This window comes from Microcebus murinus, chromosome 29, assembly GCF_040939455.1.
Source record: "Microcebus murinus isolate Inina chromosome 29, M.murinus_Inina_mat1.0, whole genome shotgun sequence".
Taxonomy (NCBI): domain Eukaryota; kingdom Metazoa; phylum Chordata; class Mammalia; order Primates; family Cheirogaleidae; genus Microcebus; species Microcebus murinus.
Window position 1 is genome coordinate 13751192 of NC_134132.1, and position 12105 is coordinate 13763296.

At 44.3% G+C, this 12105-nt stretch overlaps 1 long non-coding RNA gene across 3 annotated transcripts in view; it reads right to left on the reverse strand.

Moving 5' to 3' along the window:
• Nucleotides 1-12105, reverse strand: part of LOC105874795 (uncharacterized) — a 176935-nt gene that overhangs the window by 116237 nt on the left and 48593 nt on the right. For all 3 annotated transcript variants that reach the window (XR_012915733.1, XR_012915734.1, XR_012915735.1), the window contains exon 2: nt 4117-4181. This is a non-coding gene — a long non-coding RNA (uncharacterized LOC105874795). The remainder of the gene's footprint in view (nt 1-4116; nt 4182-12105) is intronic.

Sequence of the window (12105 nt, forward strand, 5' to 3'; positions counted from 1 at the left end):
AGCCACACCCATCACTAGGGCTGATTTTCATAGCCACGCCCATCACTAGGGCTGATTTTGATAACCACGCCCAACACCAGGGCTGATTTTCATAGCCATGCCCATTACTTAGGCTGATTTTTGGGGTAGGGCTTCTATTATGCACATGCTTAGAAATCCTGCTAAGGGTTATTTTATGGGCAGGTCTTACTTTCGGGGAAACACGGTATATACTGCTGATACTGCAAGGAAGCAGATGGGGGAAAATGTTCTTCTCCATTTAACGTAAAATAATACCACCTTTCTGGAAAGCAATTGGGCAATAGAGACCAAATTCCTTAAAAACATAAATACTGTACTGTTAGAAATCTATCAAGGATGTCACTCAATGCTGTGCACTCTCATAAAATGTTCAATAAGCTTTGTAAAAAATTTTAGTGATGCAAAATGTTCAATAACATAAATATAAAATGTCCTTTTCGTCAATTGTTATATTTAAAAAATTGGAAACACACTAAATTCCAGTGATATGTGTACAATAGTAATCATGTTCAGAGATGCACGGAATGTTCACTCTCTTATTATGGAAGGTCAGCTCCAAGGTGGTCCCCAAAGATCCAGTCCCCTGGTATTCACATGCTCAGGCTATTGCCTTCCTTGGAGTGCGGGCTGGATTTCGTGAGCAGAATGGGACAGAGGGGATGATGTGGACATCCCTTCCCAAGGCGAGGTTACAAAAACACCTTGGATACTTCCCTGGCAGGGGAGATACCATGATCAGAAAAAGACTCTGGGCCAGGTGCGGTGGCTCACACCTGTCATCCTAGCACTCTGGGAGGCCCAGGCGGGAGGATTGCTCGAGGCCAGGAGTTCAAAACCAGCCTGAGCAAGAGCAAGACCCCGTCTCTACTATAAATAGAAAGGAAATTAATTGGCCAACTAATATATATAGAAAAAATTAGCCGGGCATGGTGGCGCATGCCTGTAGTCCCAGCTACTCGGGAGGCTGAGGCAGGAGGATTGCTTGAGCCCAGGAGTTGGAGGTTGCTGTGAGCGAGGCTGACACCACGGCACTCACTCTAGCCTAGGCAACAAAGTGAGACTCTGTCTCAAAAAAAAAAAAAAAAGACTGTGGCTCCTGTCTCCAGTTCTCTTTCTTACTCTCTCATTGGTCCATTTACTGGCTGTCATGCTGTGAGCTGCCCTATGGAGAGGCTCAAATGGCAAGGACGTGATTTCCCTAGCCAATAACTGGTGAGGCCCTGAGGCCTGCCGACAGCCTCCTTTAGTGGGCTTGAACGTGAATCTTCCCAGCAGGGGTCCTCAAACTTTTTCAACAGGGGGCCAGGTCACTGTCCCTCAGACCGTTGGAGGGACAGACTATATTTAAAAAAAAAAAAAACTATGAACAAATTCCTATGCACACTGCACGTATCTTATTTTGAAGTAAAAAAACAAAGGGGCAGAAACACCCGCACGTGGCCCGCGGGCCCCAGTTGGAGGACGCCTGTGACCTCAAGTATTAATAGATCCTTGATGTGACTGCAGCCCCCGGGCACAGCTCAAGACTCCAGGGCTGAGACCCTGAGCCAGGGGCACCCATCTTAGCTGCACGCAGACCCCTGACCCACAGACACTGTGAGATAGTAAATGATTGTCCTTTGAGTCAATACGTTTTATAGTGATTAGTTACACAGCAATAGGTAACAAATACACTGGTCATTGATAAAAATTAAGGGAACGTAAATGTCCAGCAGTGAAAAAATACTTAAATTAGCATGCATCGACTCAATGAATATTAGGCAGCAATCAAAAATCATGAAGGAAAATTTTCAACAACAAATGATAATCACACAGACGAGGAAAAAGTAGGAGAGCTTGATGTTATCTTAATTAAAGCTAAATAAATACCAGGAAATGCTTTTTTCTTTCCTTTTTTTATGATTTTGAAGTCTTCCAAAACTAGATATATTATTTTTATAATAAAAGAAAGCTCCTTCCTTCATTCTTTTTTTTTTTTTTTTGAGACAGAGTCTCGCTCTATTGCCGAGGCTAGAGTGAGTGCCGTGGCGTCAGCCTCGCTCACAGCAACCTCAAACTCCTGGGCTCAAGCATGCGCCACCATACCCGTCTAATTTTTTCTATATATATATATTAGTTGGCCAATTAATTTCTTTCTATGTATAGTAGAGACGGGGTCTCACTCTTGCTCAGGCTGGTTTCGAACTCCTGACCTCAAGTGATCCTCCCGCCTCGGCCTCCCAGAGTGCTAGGATTACAGGCGTGAGCCACCGCGCCCGGCCTTTTTTTTTTGTTTTTTACTTATACTCTTCATTTAAAAAGATGACGATCTTTATAGAGAGAAACGGTGAGTTTCTCTAAGCATCAGAAAAAAATAGGAGCTGGGACTGACACTGCAGATGAGAAAGACGACAGCCTTTTTTTGAGACAGAGTCTCACTCTGTCACCAGGGCTAGAGTGCCGTGGCATCAGCCTCGCTCACAGCAACCTCCAACTCCTGGGCTCAAGCAATCCTCCTGCCTCAGCCTCCCGAGTAGCTGGGACTACAGGCATGCGCCACCACGCTCGGCTAATTTTTTTCTATATACTTTTAGTTAGCCAATTAATTTCTTTCTATTTTTAGTGGAGACGGGGTGTCGCTCTTGCTCAGGCTGGTTTCGAACTCCTAACCTTGAGCGATCCTCCTGCCTCGGCCTCCCAGAGTGCTGGGATGACAGGCGTGAGCCACCGCGCCAGTCAGAAGACAGCCCTCTGGGGAGATGGGGTGGAGCTGTGGCTGAGGACAGTGCCACCGGGTCTGCCTCTCAGCCTGTGGGCACCACTGCTGAGGAAGGCAATGGCAGAACAAGAGAAGAGAAGACAGCTAACCTAATCTACTCTCTTCCTCCTCCTCTGCTTCTTAATCTCACCACTCCCAGACCAGACGCCCACCCAACATTAGAACTGAATCATGGGAAGACAGAGAACAAGTGTCTAGATGTAAAGAAGGATCAGATGTACCCAATTATCAGACGAAACAGGGAGAGAGGAAGGGCGAGGGATGTCAAACTGCTCCCCAAGTTGAGTCCAGTGTGCAGCCAAGCTTGGCAGGCACCATCTTGACCGCCCCCCTCACCTGTCCTCACCTGGCCAGAATGAAAATGCAGAGGCAAGTACGCAGGTCATACTTTGGGGTAATCCGCTCCTGTACACTGCCAATACCACAGGGAAACAGATGGCGGAAAAAAAAAAAAAAATGCTTCCCGTTGAGTGTAAAATGGAACGACCTTTCTGGAAAGCAATTAGGCCGTATGGACAAAAAAAAAAAAAAATCATTACAAATATTAATAGCATGCTGTTATTAATGGACATCTAGCTGGATTTTGGTCTGACCCGTGCCCTCACCTCCGTGAACTAACCCGAGGGGGATGGCATAGGCTTCTAAATGTTAAAGATCCCCAGCTTCACTCCAAACGGAATGCCACCTGACGCCATTTATTTTTAGCACTGTGCTTTTCTTCCCTCTCATTCAAAATCCTGACGGGTATTGAGAGAGTTAGACACTTTTTTCTTGCTCCTTTCGTTATTTCCCTTTGGCTCCTCTCGCCGTGTCCCCTTGCTAGTGTTTTAACCTTGACTGCTGAGGGGCTGCCTGGAGTGACACCCAGTGGCCATAATGAGAGGTGACGGCCACTCTCACTTCCCAAGGGCAGCTAACTCAAGGAGCCCTTCCCACGAATGCCTCCCGCAACCCTCTCTCCCAGAACCTTTTTCACATTCCCTGTAAACCATGCTTTCATTCTCCAAGGTTACCCTTTTTTCTTTTTTTTTTACCATCTAATCCATTTTTTTTTCTATTTAAGGATGTTTATTAATTAGCTATTGGTTAGTCGTCTACCCTATAGAAGCTTCTAGAGAAAACCTGCCATTAGCAAATGGTCGAGATTTTTCTTTAAACAAAGTAACAGGGTGGGGGGCGTCTTCGACGTGAAACGGAAGTCCCAAATGCCCTCTAGACTGTCCTGTTCTCAACTCCAACTGGTGGTCGCAAGAATCGAGCGCCTTTATTTATGAACTTTATGTATAGACAACAGCATAACTACAACCAAGGTGGGACAAAGTGGTAGTGTCACTCACCGCCAACAGCTGACGCTGACAGTTCTCAATACTTGGGGCTTCTGAACATCCTTCGGGAACCTAACCTGTTAAGAAACAAGAGCAATTAGCAGGACTCTAGAGAAAGAGACAAAGCAAATTGTAGCCAAAAAAAAAAAAAAAAAACAAGCAGTCACAGTTTAAATCTCAAGGTTCCCCCGTAATATTTTTACAAAGTTCTTTCACCATTCTCTCATTTTCAAACGTCTTTCTGGGGACCTTCACCAGGCTTCCTCTTTAGGTATTAAATCCACATTCAGTCCCCCAAATACTAGGTCTTCACAGTGCCTCAGCGCACCCTGTTGTTTCTGGCCAGTGAGAAAAGTAAGTAATGCCAAACTGACCCAAACAGGTTAAATGGTGGTCAGAGATGAGGCGGCGGAACGGTCATATTAATAAATGGGAAACTCCGTGATCCTCAGCCCTTGAAGTAGGGCAGCTTGCTGCAACGCAAAGGTATTTAAAAAACACAAGTGATATTATTCAAAACCCCTGTATTGAGAATATTTCGAAATGGAGTTGCAAGATCAAGTCTTGCCAGATCTCTCGCTTGCATAATTTAGCCGTTTTGGCAACGCCACACGTTTGGATCAAGGCTTAATGTTGTCCTTTCTGGTTAAAGTTCCTAACATGAATGGAGCGGAGCCCTGCTGAGCACTGTCAGTCAAGACATCAGCTTTATTCCCAGAACACAGCTTTCGGTAACATTAAACACCCACCAGAGACGGAGCACTCCTGAAAGCTCAAAGGGTGAGCTCCCCAAACACTGGGATCACAGTTGGATTGCAATCCCCACCCACCACTGACTGGGCAGCTGACCTTGAGCTGGGTATTTAATCTTCTCAAGCCTCAATGCACATTCCATAAAGTGTGGACCAAATTAGTTCCATAAAGTGTGGACCATATTAGTTCTGCCTCATCCTATCAGGTTGCTGGGAAGATCAAGTCAGGTAATGTAGGTAAAATGCCTAGTAACACACTTCCCATGTAGTGGCTACTCACTAATGTTGGCCACTGTTTTTTTTTGTTTTTCTTTGAGACAGGGTCTCACTTTGTTGCCCAGGCTACAATGAGTGCTGTAGCATCAGCCTCGCTCACAGCAGCCTCCAACTCCTGGGCTCAAGCGATCCTCCTGCCTCAGCCTCCCAAGTAGCTGGGACTCCAGGCATGCGCCACCACGCCTGGCTCATTTTTTTCTATATACATTAGATGGCCAATTAATTTCTTTCTATTTATAGTAGAGACGGGGTTTCGCTCTTGCTCAGGCTGGTCTCGAACTCCTGACTTCGAGCGATCCACCCACCTCAGTCTCCCAGAGTGCTAGGATTACAGGCGTGAGCCATCACGCCCAGCCTGGCCACTGTTTTTTTTTTAAAAGAAAATCTATCAATGATAGCCAACATGCACAAAAAAAAATAATATAAAATAAAATAAAAAAGAAAATCTAGCCTGGGCATGGTGGCTCATGCCTATAATCCCAGCACTCTGGGAGGCTGAGGAGGGAGGATCAGTTGAGCCCAGAAGTTCAAGGCTGTATTGAGCAGCTATGATCATGCCACTGCACTCTACTACCCTGGGCAACAGAGCAAGCCCTTGTCTCAAAACAAACAAACAACAACAACAAAAAAAAAAACGAGCTACTTAAATCTTTAAAGAAATGGATTTACAAACGTCAACATTTTCCATTTAGGAATGAAAATTTTTTCTAGATCTGAGGAAACTCCCTCTGATTTTGTAGCAGAATGACAGAGAGAAAAACAAATGCACATGATCACCAAACAAAACAAATGATTTTCTCTCCAACTTTAGGGAAGAAAGAGCTACAGCCGGAAATGTAGCAGCTTTGACCCCCTCCTGAAAACGCGTTCTAGGGACAAGCTGTAAGGAGAAGCGTGTGCAGGCAGAGAATGTCCTACTCATCAATGTCTGTAGCAAGGTCTCTTATCAATGAGAACCGAAAGTCACAAGATTCCATTAGCCCAGAGCTATCAAGGTATTGATGAGGCTGTGGGAAGAGTTGTCTTTTATTGTAAGCTGCCCAGACAACGCTCTCCGCATTGGGAAAGGGGCCTGCAGTGTTCTCTGCATGCTTAAGTATTCGTTAGAAAAACAAGGGGTGGGGGCCAAGGGTACCATTAAACCAATTTTATCTTAGCCAAGGACTGCCATCGCACATGTCTGAGGATCAATAAGGCTCACAAGACACATAGGTGGTTGATAGAGAGTAAGTTATCTTTAGTAAATTAAGGTAAGAGGCGATGTGATTGGGGGTTGGGGGGAGGCATACTCTCTTTTGAAGGATTGAGCTAGAAACTTCACCACATAATTCAACACATCTTAAAAAAAAGAAAAACAGTGTTTCCTGCAACCGAATCTAAAACAGGTTCCATTCCCCAGGGTTTCATTTGTTGTGTAGCTGGGCTAAATAGATGGCGGCTGCCACCTCTAAGTCTAATTCTAAAGACATTTTTTAAGATACGAACCATCTCCCAATAAATACTTATAAGCTGCAAATCGCTGTTTTCGAAGGCCAACATTTCAGCTATAGCTGTGGCATCATTTTCCAAAGTATGTACTGAAGGCACTTCATTTTACTATACATCTGATCTAAAGTAGTTAGGAAACTCATATACATTAATATACAATACTGCATAGTAATATTTAATGTAGTATATGGTTATAAGACACAATTATATAATATATAATTATGTTGTATTACATGTAATTTTAAATATAAATTAAAATTATATTTAATTTAAAGGGTCTGATGTGAATCTTTTGCAAAGTAAAAAAAAAAATGTTTTGGTAATTCAATCATCCCTTCAATTATCTTGTCTCATGTATTTGCATTTGTGTTTTCTTAAAGAAGGATGCTTTTATTTTAATAGATACAAATGCACACGCCCACATACAGAAACACAGAGTAATCACATTACTTATGTTTTCCTCAAGGCCGAGATGGGAGGATCGCTCAAGGTCAAGAGTTCGAAACCAGCCTGAGCAAGAGCAAGACCCCGTCTCTACTATAAATAGAAAGAAATTAATTGGCCAACTAATATATATAGAAGAAATTAGCCAGGCATGGTGGCGCATGCCTGTAATCCCAGCTACTCGGGAGGCTGAGGCAGGAGGATCGCTTGAGCCCAGGAGTTGTAGGTTGCTGTGAGCGAGGCTGACGCCACGACACTCACTCTAGCCTGGGCAGCAGAGTGAGACTCTGCCTCAAAAAAACAAAAAACAATCATGGGAATCTAAGGCAAAAACCTTTCTTCCCTGCTGACTCATACTCTAGATTTGCAAAGGGGATTTTATATACAAATATATATGTGTCTATAAACACTCACAACCTTTGCCACCACCATCTCTGGGAAGAATTGGGAGAGTGTCTTTTCCTAACCAAGGAGGACCTGAGGATGCAAGTCCAGGTACCCCATGGCACCCCTCCCTCCCAGATTAACCCTGGACCTGTCCTTTGGCATTCCACTAAACATGAGCTACCCAGCCTTCCTGGGGATTCCACGTAGCCAACTCACGTGCGTCCATTCTGGTGCTTTTCTTGTTTACACACGAGCAGGAAAGCAGAGAAGCAAGTCAGATGTGATGGTCTTGGGGGTGCCAAGTATTCTGTGACATTCACCACATTCAAAGAGCCAGAGATACCTAGCACTTGGGAGGCCGAGGCGGGCGGATTGCTCGAGGTCAGGAGTTCGAAACCAGCCTGAGCAAGAGCAAGACCCCGTCTCTACTATAAATAGAAAGAAATTAATTGGCCAACTAAAAATATATATATAGAAAAAATGAGCCAGGCGTGGTGGCGCATGCCTGTAGTCCCAGCTACTTGGGAGGAGGCTGAGGCAGGAGGATCGCTTGAGCCCAGGAGTTGGAGGTTGCTGTGAGCGAGGCTGACACCACGGCACTCACTCTAGCCTGGGCAACAAAGCAAGACTCTGTCTCAAAAAAAAAAAAAAAAAAAGAGCTAGAGCTAATGACAACTCCTAAAACATCTGCTGTGGGTACTATTACTGACACAGAATTAGGGCAATAGAGTCATCCTCAGGAGTTGTTCCCAAGAAATGGGTAAAAGAAGAGCTGGGAATTTGTGAGATGAAGAGAAAGGGAAGAATTCCAACAGAACTCTGCTTGAACCTCTGTGATGGCAGCTTGGCACACCAGTCTGGATTAAGAATTGATTTATATGGATATTTTATCCTTAGTACTGAACAGGAAGCACCTTGAGGACAAGGGAACATGTTTTACTTGCCTTTGAACCTTCACGGTGCCCACCCCCATGTGGACTCCAACCCACATGAGCGCGATACAACGGTTTGTTCAAATGTCCCCTCTTGGGAGAGGCCTTTCCAAGTCACACCCCAAACGAAAACTGCCCAGCTCCAAGTGAGAAGGGACGTGGTCATTTTCGCTGCCTCGTGCTCTAGGTAAACAGAGTCAACAGTCAGTGTTTGTGCTGAATGAACAAATGAACTACCTTGCAAAATGATTCTAAAATAAAATGCGAAAAGAGAGCAAGAGGGCTGCCGGGGGAGAGAGCGGACAAACCAGGCCCAGAAATTTCCACGAGAGGCTGTGAGTGTCACACCCTGGATGAAGTCCCTAATATTCCGGTGGAGATGACTTTGACTGCTTTGATTTAGAGGTATGTGGCTGGGGTCTGAGCCCTCTTTGTCACTGATGTACTTGACTGGCAGGCATGCGTCTGTCTCCCTGTCACAATGTCTCGAGAGTCTAAGTAATGACCGGCGCCACTTGAGTGGAAAACTCTGCACGCTGTCAATACGACGGGTGTCAGAAGCACATTGTTGCTCATCCTAATCAGAGTAATTGTACACGGGGATGGCGCAGGGAAGAAAAGGAAATGAACGCCTGTCTGTGGGCAACAATGCAACTTCATTTAACCTTAACAGGCCAGGCGGCCGATAGCATTTCTCCCCGGCACGCGCTGAGATTCCTGGTGTCAAAACAGCTTCTCATTTGCAATGTATGACAATTTCCTCACATCTAGAAAGACACTGCCACAAGTCAATAGACTATAAATTGCACTTGGAAATAGGATCATCTTAACTAAAGCCTGCCTGCTTTCCCCAGGGGGGCCACTGGCTGCTCCCCCTTCCTTTTAATAATTTGTATGTTTAGGTGTTCGGTCAATTTACTCGACACTTGTAATGTCTTATAGCCAAGACCATCAATCAGATTCGGTGTGTGACAAAAATATCCTGCTACAATATTACAGGTTATTAAAGGGATGATGGGAATAGGCTGCATGCATTTACTGGGGCCCTTTTTTCTCATTTCAGAAAAGCTGTCATGGAACCAAACTGGTGATTCATCTTGCCTCTGCCAACAACAGGTGGCTGCTAAAAAGTGGGCTTTGATGAGCTACTTTCACGCGTCTCTTTTATCTCTCCGGGCACCTCCAACCAAATTTCTTTCTCCCCTACTCTTTCTTGTTGCCCTGAAAATAGCATCATTTGTCGAAGAGAGATCTATATGGAAATCTAGCATGTATCATTTTTTTTTGCAGGGTGCTTGGGAGACAGATGATACTCTGTGGATTTACTTTACGCAGGTTTCTATTATTCTCCTGCCATGGAAGCCATGCTGCCACTCAGACATTTAAGGAAACCCCTATCTCAGGCCCAAAGTTTGGACCACACGCAAAAATTATTCATAAGTGAAAACCTACATTTTTAATCCATCTCTCTTTCCAGTTCAAAGTAGCTGTTTGCTGTTCTTTTAGACAACCGAGCAAATTTAAAATAATAATGTGGGTTGACAGCATTTTATTTTTCTGAGCTTTGGGGCAAAAGAACAATGATGACAAAGATGTTACCAAAAAAAATGTGGTGCTATTACATCAATACATCAGTAATTATTAATACTTCAATAATTCCTTATTTCCCAGTTTATTTACTAGTCTTCAACAAGAAGCATTTAGGCTACTATTTTTTTTTTTTTTTTGGTCCTGAGACAGAGTCTCACTCTGTTGCCCAGGCTAGAGTGAGTGCCGTGGCATCAGCCTCGCTCACAGCAACCTCCAACTCCTGGGCTCAAGCGATCCTCCTGCCTCAGCCTCCCGAGTAGCTGGGACTACAGGCATGCGCCACCATCCCCGGCTCACTTTTTCTATATATATTTTTACTTGCCCAATTAATTTCTTTCTATTTTTAGTAGAGACAGGGTCTCGCTCTTGCTCAGGCTGGTCTCAAACTCCTGACCTTGAGCAATCCTCCCGCCTCGGCCTCCCAGAGTGCTAGGATTACAGGTGTGAGCCACTTCGCCCAGCCCAAGGCTTCTAAATAAAAGGTTTGATTTCCTCTCTTGCTATGTCTACCTCAAAACGTTCAACTTCTAGTAAGGCTCTGCACAAATTTATAACACACTCTGAAGGAGGGAGTTAAAGATTCCTTTTACTGTTGTACAAACGCTCAAAATGGCATCTTTGGACAAAGCCATGGAGTATAGCTCCAAGGAGGACCCAGGCTGCTAATACCCGAGGCTAGATGTGAAACGTGGCGTTACTGACAGACAGATGGCTTGGAAAGATTGATCTTGAAATATACAGTATGGGGCTTTGAAGGCATCTAAACATCACAAGATGAATTTACAGGTGTGCGTGCATCCGCTGCCACTGTGTGTTAGAAACTAATTCCAGGAATACATAGAAGTATGAATCCTAACCAGGTAAATGTGTTAATCTTTTTTTTAACATAAAAAATGTATGTCAGTAGAAATCACAGAGGAGTATGATTACCTACCAGCTATTGCTTCTCTGATGCTTTTCACAACAAAAGGATTACGTAGCTCAGTTTCCCTAAAAGCAACAGCCCCGAGTGTACCCGAGGAAATCTCCAACACTCTCTCCCGAGGCTCAGGGTTACGGAGGCTCGCATCTCAGGAGGACTTCGAGCTAAGATGAGCAAAAACGTAGCAAGGCCCGCTGCCTCTCCCCCTCCCTTCCTAAATGTCTTATTGTCATTGTTATGAATGTCCAGACGCCAAATGAAATCAAGATATCAATACAGAGGTGACCTCACTCATTTTTAACTAATGACAAAACAAATCATATTCATGTTCTTGAGCTGTAATTACTTTAGTGACCCACTTCAATTTACTTAATTTTGCAGATTCGAAGTGACGCACCTAACGCAATGTTTGAGCAAGACATGAGAAGGGGCTTAAGCAGGAAAGGCAGGGTAGCTTAAGGCTTTTGTCCGAAATCCTAATCATCATCCAAAGACTCAGATTCTCTGGGCATGCTCATTCCATGACCTTCACAGAGCAGGCCTTCCCTTTTCCCTTGGCAGATTCGTTTAACAAGATGAACACATGAAGTCCTATTTTCCATGCACCAACTGCTACACAAACCCCTTTGTGGTTTTCTTTCTTTTTGGTGAATTCTGTTAGCGCTAATGTCTTCCGATTGGGTACAAATCTTACTGAAAGGGTCATGAGGTAAGGTGGCTTTCTACTGACTGCATTTGTTCTTTAAAAGAAAATTAACACATGTACTTAAGTAGTATTCACATTATGTATATTCCAGAAATTAATGTTAACACACAGTGACAGCATGCACGAGCACACATACACACACACATACACCAGCATGTACATGTGTGTACACACACATTAAAAACTATTAAAAAAAAAAAAACTCAAAGAGGCCAGGCGCAGTGGCTCACACCTGTAATCCTAGCACTCTGGGAGACCGAAGTGGGAAGACTGATCAAGGTCAGGAGTTCGAGACCAGCCTGAGCAAGAGCGAGAGACCCCATTCCCTACCATAAATTTAAAAAGAAATTAATTGGCCAACTAATATATATAGAAAAAATTAGCCGGGCATGATGGCACATGCCTGTAGTCCCAGCTACTTGGGAGGCTGAGGCAGGAGGATCTCTTGAGCCCAAGAGTTGGAGGTTGCTGTGAGCGAGGCTGACGCCATGGCACTCTAGCCTG